This window comes from Cetorhinus maximus, chromosome 11 (assembly GCF_964194155.1).
Source record: "Cetorhinus maximus chromosome 11, sCetMax3.hap1.1, whole genome shotgun sequence".
Taxonomy (NCBI): domain Eukaryota; kingdom Metazoa; phylum Chordata; class Chondrichthyes; order Lamniformes; family Cetorhinidae; genus Cetorhinus; species Cetorhinus maximus.
In genome coordinates this window covers 109,876,929-109,886,599 of record NC_135889.1, presented here as the reverse complement: position 1 = coordinate 109,886,599, position 9,671 = coordinate 109,876,929, and the positions used below count along the sequence as shown (strand labels likewise).

Sequence of the window (9,671 nt, the reverse complement as noted above, 5' to 3'; positions counted from 1 at the left end):
CCCCCCCCTTCCCTCTCCCGCTGCTCTCTCCTCCCCCTTCCACCTTTCCCTTCTTTCCCTTTCCCCTCTCCCTTCCTTCCTCTCCCTCCCCTCCCGCCCCCTCTTCCCCTCATAGACCCCACCGCTCCCCCTCACTGCACCCCTCCCGCTCCCTCATCCCCTCACCTCTCCCTCTCCCCTTCACTCCTCCTGCTCCCTCTTCCCCAGTGCACCCCCTCCCACTCCCTCTTCCCCTCTCCCCATCACTCCTCCCCCTCCCCTCTTCCCCTTCCTCCCTCTTCCCCTTCCTCCCTCTTCCCCTTCCTCCCTCTTCCCCTCCCTCCCTCTTCCCCTCCCTCCCTCCTGCTCCCTCTTCCCCTCCCTCCCTCCTGCTCCCTCTTCCCCTCCCTCCCTCCCGCTCCCGCTTCCCCTCCTCGACAGGACAGGACAGGATTTTTAAAAACTGTTCTGCCAAGCAGAATCAGGAGCTGGGGCAGGAGGAATAAGAAACATCACAGCCATCTAACACACTGCTGGAAGACAGCAGTAATGATTTCTCTCCCTCTCTGAAGCTAAAAGAGTGTTTTCAGCAAAGTGAAGACATGAACCAAGTCAACTCCGGAACTTTACAGGAAACCAACTAACTTCAGAAGGCTGCAACATTCAACAATCTGTAGCGCAAAGACAAGCAAAGGACTTAATCCTATAACCTTTTAACCTTTTATTGGACTCTAGCTTTCCTACTTCTGATATGCCTGTGTGTGTCATCACGTCTTTATTATTTTTTCTTTAAATTTAGTAACTAATAAACTTACTCTTTCTTTCGACTCAAGAAAACCAGGTATCATTGGCTCCTTATTAACAGATAAATACATTTCGATTGGAAAAAGCATTTACAATTAAAAGAAATTTTAAAACCTTGCGGCCAACCGAGGGGGCTGAATAGAAGGAGAGCCAACTCATTCCTCCTCGCCTGGTCGTAACAAAATGCTAGCTAAATGCGGAGATTCCAAGTTATTGTCGGTGATTCTACTGTTTCTCCAGAGGGTTGCCGTTGTGGCACACTACCAGAATGCAACCAATTAGAAATCACTGAACTGACCAGAACTTCCACTCTTATGCTGTTGGTCACACTGTAAAAGCTCTTGTAAAAATTACCTTGTTGTATGAGATGTAACTAGGTTTTTAATAGCACACTAACTTCATAGTTACTGCTAAACACCCTGGGTGTCCCTTAAAAACGAACTTTATATTTATGGGATATCAAATTTCTCCATTATGTTAAAAAAGTTCCACTTTTAAAATAATAACTTTTCAAAAGTTTATTTATATTGACACATATATATTTATATAATGTATTTCTGCAAACGTTAGTGGTAGGCAAGAATACTGGGGAAAGTTTTAGAAACCAAAGTACGACTAAAAAAAGGGAGAAATTGGAGCATGCAAGAAAACTAGCACAAAGTATAAACACAGACAGTAAAACTTCTACAAGCAAATAAAAAGGAGAGTAGTTAAAGTATGTGTTGGTGCCTTAGATGGTGAGAGGGGGAATTAATTGTGAGACACAAGGAAATGGCAGACATTTTAAACAAGTATTTTATATCTATCTTCACAGAAGAAACAACAGAAAGCATCCCAAAAATAGTGGAAAACCAGGGGTAAAAAGGGAGAGGGGAACTTAAAACGATCACGTTCACCAGAGAAAAAATACTAGGAAAACTAAAGTCCAAGTCCCCTATCCTTATGGCCTGCATCCTAATGTCTTAAAATAAATGGCTACAGAGATAGTGGATGATCAGTTGTAATCTTACTAAATTTCCTAGATTCTGAAAAGGTCCCATTGGAAAACTGCAAATGTAACACCTCTATTTAAGAGAGAAGAGAGACAGAACGCAGGAAAATATAGGCCAGTTAATCTACCATCTGTCATTGTGAAAATGCTAGATTCCATTATTAAGGTGGTAGTAGCGGGACATTTAGAAAATCATAATACAATCAGGCAGAGGCAAGATGGTTTTGTAAAAGGGAAAGCATGTTTGACAAATTTATTAGAGTTCTTTGAGGATGTGGCAAACAGGGTAGATAAAGGGGAACCAGTAGATGTAGGCAACTTGGATTTCCAACAGGCATTTGATAAGGTGCCACATAAAAGGTTAATGCACAAGATAAGACCTCATGGTGTTGGGGGTGATCTATTAGTTATCCAATCCTCTATCCATGCTATCAGGAAACAGGTAGTCGGGTAAATGGATCATTTTCAATTTGGCAAACTGTAACTAGTGGAGTGCCACAAGGATCAGTGCTGGGGCCTCAACTATTAATGATCCATATTAATGACTTAAATGAAGGGACCGACTATATTGTAGCCAAATTTGCTGATGATACAAGGATAGGTAGGAAAGCAAGTTGTGTGGAAGATACAAAGGGTCTGCAAAGGGATAGAGATGGGTTAAGTGAGTGGGCAAAAATTTGGCAGCTGCAGTATAATGTGGGAAAATGTGAGGTTTCAGGAGTGAAGTGGGTTATAATATGAGGAAAGGTTCAACAGGTTGGGCCCATACTCATTCGAGTTTAGAAGAATGAGAGGTGATCTTATTGAAACATTTTAGATTCTGAGAGGGTTTGCCAGGGTAGTTGCTGAGAGGATGCTTCCTCTCATGGGGGGAATCTAGAACTGAGGGGCACTGTTTAAAAATGACGGGTATCCTATTAAGACGGAGATGAACAGGAATTTCTTCTCTCAGATAGGTCATTAGTCTTTGGCATTCTCTTCCACAGAGAGTAGTGGAGTCTGGATCAATAAATATATTTAAGGCTGAGTTAGAGAGATTTTTGATTGAGAGAAAGTCAAGGATTATGGGAGACAGGCAGGAAAATGGAGTTAAAGCCACAATTAAATCAGCCATGATCTTCTTGAATACCCTACGCCTATTACTACTTCTTACGATGTTAGATTTCACTTTCTATCGAAATTCAATCATATAATTTATTTCGCTATCTGAAAATCTAAAGAAAAATAAAGGGATTCAGTGCTTTGAACTTCCTAATTTGCTGTCTTTGAGAGTACTTCAATGTGATTGGCTGTTTATCAAGCTAGCTGACATCACTGCGCGTGTAGATTTCCTTGACTTGGTGCCAGATTTAAATGGCAGTTGAGAAAAGGGGAAAGCCGTGGCAGAGAGATCACTAGATCTTTGATAGTAGTTTTCTTAGAGGTCAGCAGCGAGTGCTATTGCTTCGCTACTGACCCCAAATCCAGGTCCTTGTGGTATAATGTATTATATGTTTGCCAGTAGAGAGAGAGAGATAGAGACAGAAGTAGATATACAAAGGATTGCTGGTGAAGCGCCAGTGTCAAGATTCACAGTATAATGAACTGAACACTCTGGAGTAAATGGTTTGTATACAATACACCCTTGTCATGGTGATAGCCAGCCAACATTGCGTGGATGCATTGGTGGCCTCAGAGAGCGAAGTGACTCATAGAATTAATGTGCCACGTGCTACCTATTTGATTAAGCAATATAATCTCATATGCATCTGCCAAATACACCCAGCAGCAATTAGAAGACAATGAGACATTGAACAGATGAGAACAATTATTTATTTGCGCAAATGACCTCCTGTGGCATTGTGTATGGAACAAAAACGGGAAATTCAAAACGCCTTGCAGTCACAGGTGGAAGATACAACACACCATACACTGCTGGAGCCCCATAACATGATGCATGCTCCCTAATGCTCAAAGGTTTCTTAAGTATCTTAGGTCCAAAAGGTTAAAATCTAAAGCACTTACTTTAAATTGATTTAAATTTAATTTAATTTAAATTGACCATTGACCAGAAACTGAATTGGACTAGCTATATAAACACTGTGGCTACAAGAACAGGTCAGAGACTAAGAATCCTGCAGTGAGCAACTCACCTCCTGACTCCCCAATGCCTGTCCCACTATCTACAAGGCACAAGTCAGGAGTGTGATGGAATACTGCCCACTTGCCTGGATGAGTGCAGTTCCAACAACACTCAAGAAGCTTGACAGCATTCAGGACAAAGCAGCCCACTTGATTGGCACCCCATCCACAAACATTCACCCTCTCCACCACCAACGCACAGTAGCAGCAGTGTGTACCATCTACAAGATGCAATGCAGGAATTCCCCAAGGCTCCTTCGACAGCACCTTCCAAACCCACGACCACTACCATCTAGAGGCCAAGGGCAGCAGATAGATGGAAACACCACCACCTAGAAGTTCCCCTCCAAGTCACTCACCATCCTGACTTGGGAATGTATTGCCGTTCCTTCACTGTCGCTGGGTCAAAATCCTGGTACTTCCTTCTTAACAGCACTGTGGGTGTACCTACACCACATGGATTACAGCGGTTCAAGAAGGCAGCTCACCATCACCTTCTCATGAGCAACTAGGGATGGGTAATAAATGCTGGCCCAGCCAGCGAAGTGCACATCCCACGAATGAAAAAAATGTTGGCAACTTCATTTTTCTCTGAACTCATAAGTGTTAACTTAGCAACTGTGACCTCAAGAGTTTGAAAAGTTTAAAAGGAGGATACAACAGAAATGTTGCATTTATAGTTTGTGCGCAGCATCGAGGCAATGACCAATTAATCTGTTTTCACATGTATAAAGGATGAATCTTGGCCAAGTTACTGGGAAAATTCCCTATGCTTCTGCAAGTAATTCCCAGGGAACGTTTCTATCCAATTCAACGGGCAATGGGATCCTGAATTTAACACTGTGCTTCCTGCCAATGCATGACAGCTGTCTGCGCATGTGCATTTGTCTGGTTCCTCACACTTAGGTGCCTGTTCAATTCCCTTTTAAAATTATTCACATAATCAGCTTCTGCCACCTTTTCAGGCAGAGCGTTCCAGATCCCAACAAATCAGTGCAAAAACATTTATCTCTCCTCTGGAGCTTTTGCCAATGATTTTAAATCTATGACCTCTCGCTATTGACCTACTTGCTTGAGGGTATAGTTTTTCACTATTTACTCTGCAATTAAGTCCTGCAATAAAGCTTAAACAAATAACCTCCTAACTCAGAAGTGCCAATTAGTTCAGGTTTTCAATTTGAAACTTTGTTTTTTGCTTTAAAAGCCTGGACCAGCTGGAGTAAAGTAACTTACTCTATTCCATTGTTCACTGCAAGAGGCTCAACTTACAGATCGACAAATACATTGACCTAGTCCATACTGAATACAGCAGCGCATCAAGATTTCCATTCTCCTATATTCAATATACACACTTAACCAATAGAAACACACTAATACAAAATAATTCACTATTAAAACAAGAAGGGGACTCTTTCATTCCACCAAAGCCACTCCACTGCTGTGGAAAGAAATCTCATTTGGCAGGTAAGTAAGTGGAATACATTCAAAAATAATGAGCAAGAATCAAAACGATTGCAAATAAAACAGAAAGTAAAAAGTGGGATATGACTCAAATTGAATGTAAAAGTGGCTTGGAGGCAGAAAATTATAAATATTGTTAAAAAGTTCTTTTATCCATTGATAATCACAAATGTGCTGTGATGATTAAGGCAGTTTATATTATTCCTGGCTGGTTCAGTAAATTACCCTGCCTGAAATTTTTACTAAACAGTGACTCCTCTGCTTTAGCATAGCAATCCAATATTGGGTTATCCTTCACACTATTGTAGGTCATTTTAAAAATAAAAGATGCTCTCTTCTTTCAAGCTTCAGATGTTACAGGATGGGATTGAGTAGGGGTGGGAAAAGTTGTGGAAACGTAGCTTGGCGTGCTTCATCCGACAACCTCCCTTCCCTGGAGACAATCAGGTGCCCTTTGCCGTGTGCCATCCTTGCTCCCTCTGGTGACCAGGCCAAAATTGGGCACTCATTGTGTAACAAATTGTAATTTTAATAAGCTGATGCAAACAACAAAAGGCACAACCATTTCTAAATCAGCCTTTAAATCAACATCTGTGACATTGCAACAGAATTGGCTATACATTCCTCCATGATGCACTAGAATGGTATCTTGTGACGAAAATCAAACTGCATTCCGACATATTACGATCAGCCTCTACAAACCAGTGGAATTTTACCACATGAGCCAGCTTTGCTTATGAAAATATTATTTATCCCACACTTGTCTGTTGAGTTATATTGACATAGTGGTGTGATGTGTCATGTTGGGATGGGCTTGATGTAGGCAACAGCATTTCCTGTTCCTAAAAGCCTGTACGTTCTTGTGTATTAGCTTTGTTTCTTTCACATGGTACTGCATGCAGCAGCTCAATCAAAAAGCAAAGCAGTTCTAATATAGTAAACCTCAGTTGGTGTGTAATGTTGACTCTAAAGTCTGTTGCAATTGTATAGGCACAGGCCTCAAGCAAAGACAAGAATAGTCTTGCTGCGTTGGCTTGACAGGGTAGATTCCGAGAGGTTTTTCCTCTGGCTTGGGAATCTAGAACACTGAGTCAAAGCCTCAGGATAAGGGAGGGAGGGGGCGGGGAAGAGTCATTTAGGACTCAGATGAGAAATGTTTTCACTCAGAGTTTGTCAATCTTTGTGGAATTCCCTACGCCAGAGGGTTATGGATGCTCCACCATTGATTATATTCAAGGCTGAGATAGACAGATTTGATCTCTCAGGGAATCAAGATATATGGGGAGCGGGCAGAAAATGGAATTGACGGAGACCAGCCATGATTGTATTGAATGGCAGAGCAGGTTCGAGGGGCCATATGGTTGACTCCTGCCACTATTTCTTTTGCCACTGCTGCCCTATACTCTGGTACAACACTCCCTGCACAGGCACAAGTACTGAGTGGAGGAAAAACTTCCAAATTATTTTTTATATGAATTATGTCCTCCTCCCCACCACGTCCACCAGGTCTTCGTGATCGATTGTGGTCCACGATGGAAAAAAAGCAAAGACACAGCAGATAATTTGAGCACAGTAACGTGACAATGACCAGATAATCTGCTTTTTTTTTATGATGTTGATTGAGGGGTAAATATAGACGAGAAGAGAGGGGAGAACTCCCCTCCTGCTCTCCTTTGATATATCCTTCCTATGGGATCTTTGATAGCCAACTGTATAAACTGGGTTTTGGTTTAATGTCTCACCTGAAAGGTGGCATCTTCAGAGCACTCCCTCGGTACTGCGTTGGACTATCAGCATTTATTTTTGTGCTCAAGTGTCAGCCTCAGTTGGTAGCACACTTGCCTCTGAGTCACAAAGTTTCCAGGTTCAAGTCCCACTCCAGGGCATGCACATAAAAATCAAACCTGACCCTCCAGTGCAGTGCTAAGGGAGTACTACACTGATGGAGGTGCTGCCTTTTGGTTGAAACATTAAACTGAGGACCCATCTGCCTGCTTGGTTAAATGTGAAAGATCACGTGACAACACTTTAAAGAGGAGCAGCAGAGTTATCCCCAGAATACTGCCCAATGTTTATTCCTCAATAACATCACAAAAATAGATTATCTGGTCATTATCACATTGGTGTTTGTGGGGGTTTGCCATGAGCATATTGGCTGCCGTCTTTCCGACATTACAACAGTGACTGCCCTTCAAAACAAATGCTTTGTTGGCTGAGACGTCCAAAAGGTCGTGAAAAGCGCTATATAAATGTATGTCTCTGGACTGGGTCTTGAACCTCCTGACTCAGAAGTCAAAGTGCCACAACTGAGTCAAGGGGAGAAAGTCAACTGGAAGAATTGGAGGGAGGGTGGGGGGGGGGAAGAGGAACCAGCCAGTTGAATTGTGAGTTTACACAGTCGCACACGTGGATTCCCGCATTGACCCACACAATAAGGCGAGTGTGCCAGCAACTGAAACAGCAGCACAGCTGTCAACAGCTGCGAATCCACCAGAACACGTTCAATAAAAGAGAAAGCACAACTCAATCCCAAACCTCGCCGTTTAAAAACACTTTACACCGCGCAACTGTGCTAAAAGTTTAGGACATGTTATAGCCTTGCCTTTCCCCTCAGCCAAATCTACAGGATATACAAGAAGGGGACTGGGTATGTACTCCTGTTGAAAGATATAACAGTATCAACATATATATATATATATATATATCTCAGTCCGACACTGGGGGGGGAATTCGCCACCACTGGTTACACAAAGTTGCTACAATTCACAAAGTATCCATTTGTCTCCCAATCTGGGTCAATGTTCCTAACCCACCCCCTCACGTTGCTGCCTGAAACATCCCAAAGAGAAACATCAAAGTTAAATACCATGTATCCAGGGCAAACAAAAACACTCTCCTCTTCACGCGTAAACCCTGCAGACGCCAAGAAGCTACTGAAAGCTCAGGAGGCACCGCCCTGTTGTCAGCTTTCAGCTGCCTTTTCCAGCGTCTTACCCGGTGCTGCCTCCTACAGGCCTGGAGGGTCAACAGGCAACTCCCCCCCCCCCCCCCCCCCCCCCACTCTTGGTGGTCTCTCTCCAAATACTTGGCAGCTCTCCACCCCAAGCAGATTCTCAGATTAAGAGATCATATATATATATATCTATCCATCGAGGGATATGCCAATGGAAAAAAGAATGTGCATTTGGCTTTACACTGCACAGACTTGGATGACTTCCATCCTTACATTGGATGGAAAAGATGTTCTCTTCCCCAGCACTGACTCCGCTCAGATAACTTCCCTAAACCACGAGTTTCTCATTTTTAGGAATGAATCCAGAGAAAGGCCCTTTGAAAACCACAGTTCGAACTTCTTTACCCGGACCCATCCTGTGTGCTTGTGGGCAGGCAGTCCCTGGGATTGATCATTTGGAAAGATGAAATCAATTGAGTCAAAGGGCTGTTTGACGTAAAACTGGATTGTGAGTGAAGACCTTCTTGAAGAAGTTCGAATGATACACTGACAAATTTGCTTAATGCTGTTTTCATCAGCGTTCCAAACAGAAGAAGCAGTATATCAAGCTCTTTCATGGATATTCTTTGCAGAAATTTTGAATGAATGTAATTTGAAATGCAGCTCCAATAATAGAGTTTTTTTTAAATTTTGTCACTAGCTAGGCCAGCATTTACTATTTATCCCTAACTGCCCTTTTTCAGCAGGCATTTAAGAGTCAACCACAATGATGACAGATTTCATTAGTGAACCAGATGGGTTTTTAACACCAATCAGTAATGCAGTTATTATCACTTTTAATTCCAGATTTTTTAATTGAATTTCACCATCTGCTATGGTGGGATTTGAACCCAGTCCCCAGAACATTACCCTGGGCCTACTGAAATACAAGGTATAGTGACAATACCACTATACCACCACATCCAATAGCTCATGTGATGCTGCTTCAGACTCATAGAGAACATTTCTTCTGTATTCTGGAAGGAAGGTTTTTGCATGACTATGCCACCCTCATTGAACTAAATAGCTTGTTTATCCTCAAACTACATTGGTTTTAAGAAAAGAGATCGGTTTCCTCTCCAGCCTTCTAAATAGGCCTAGAACATTCTGCCATTAGCCAGATATAGGCTTTGCCAAACACTGAAGATGTTGACAACGCCAAGTAAGGTCAACTTTTATTTTTAGGACTGTCTTCTCTTCTGTTAGCTTTTAATCCTACTTTGCTATTTCTTATCAGGGGACACAAGTGAAAGGAAGGAACAAAATGATTGGCGCTGTAGTGTAGCGTGCCACCGCATCATTTGCATTGCAGGTGTAAATGTC

General features: G+C 42.4%; 1 protein-coding gene across 2 annotated transcripts in view; it reads right to left on the bottom strand.

The window, feature by feature from the left end:
- Positions 1-8,285, bottom strand: part of klhdc3l (kelch domain containing 3-like) — a 44,811-nt gene extending 36,526 nt beyond the window's left edge. For both annotated transcript variants that reach the window (XM_078552585.1, XM_078552587.1), the window contains exon 1: positions 8,223-8,285. The gene's annotated coding sequence lies outside the window, so the exon portion shown is untranslated. The remainder of the gene's footprint in view (positions 1-8,222) is intronic.
- Positions 8,286-9,671: the final 1,386 nt, after the last annotated feature.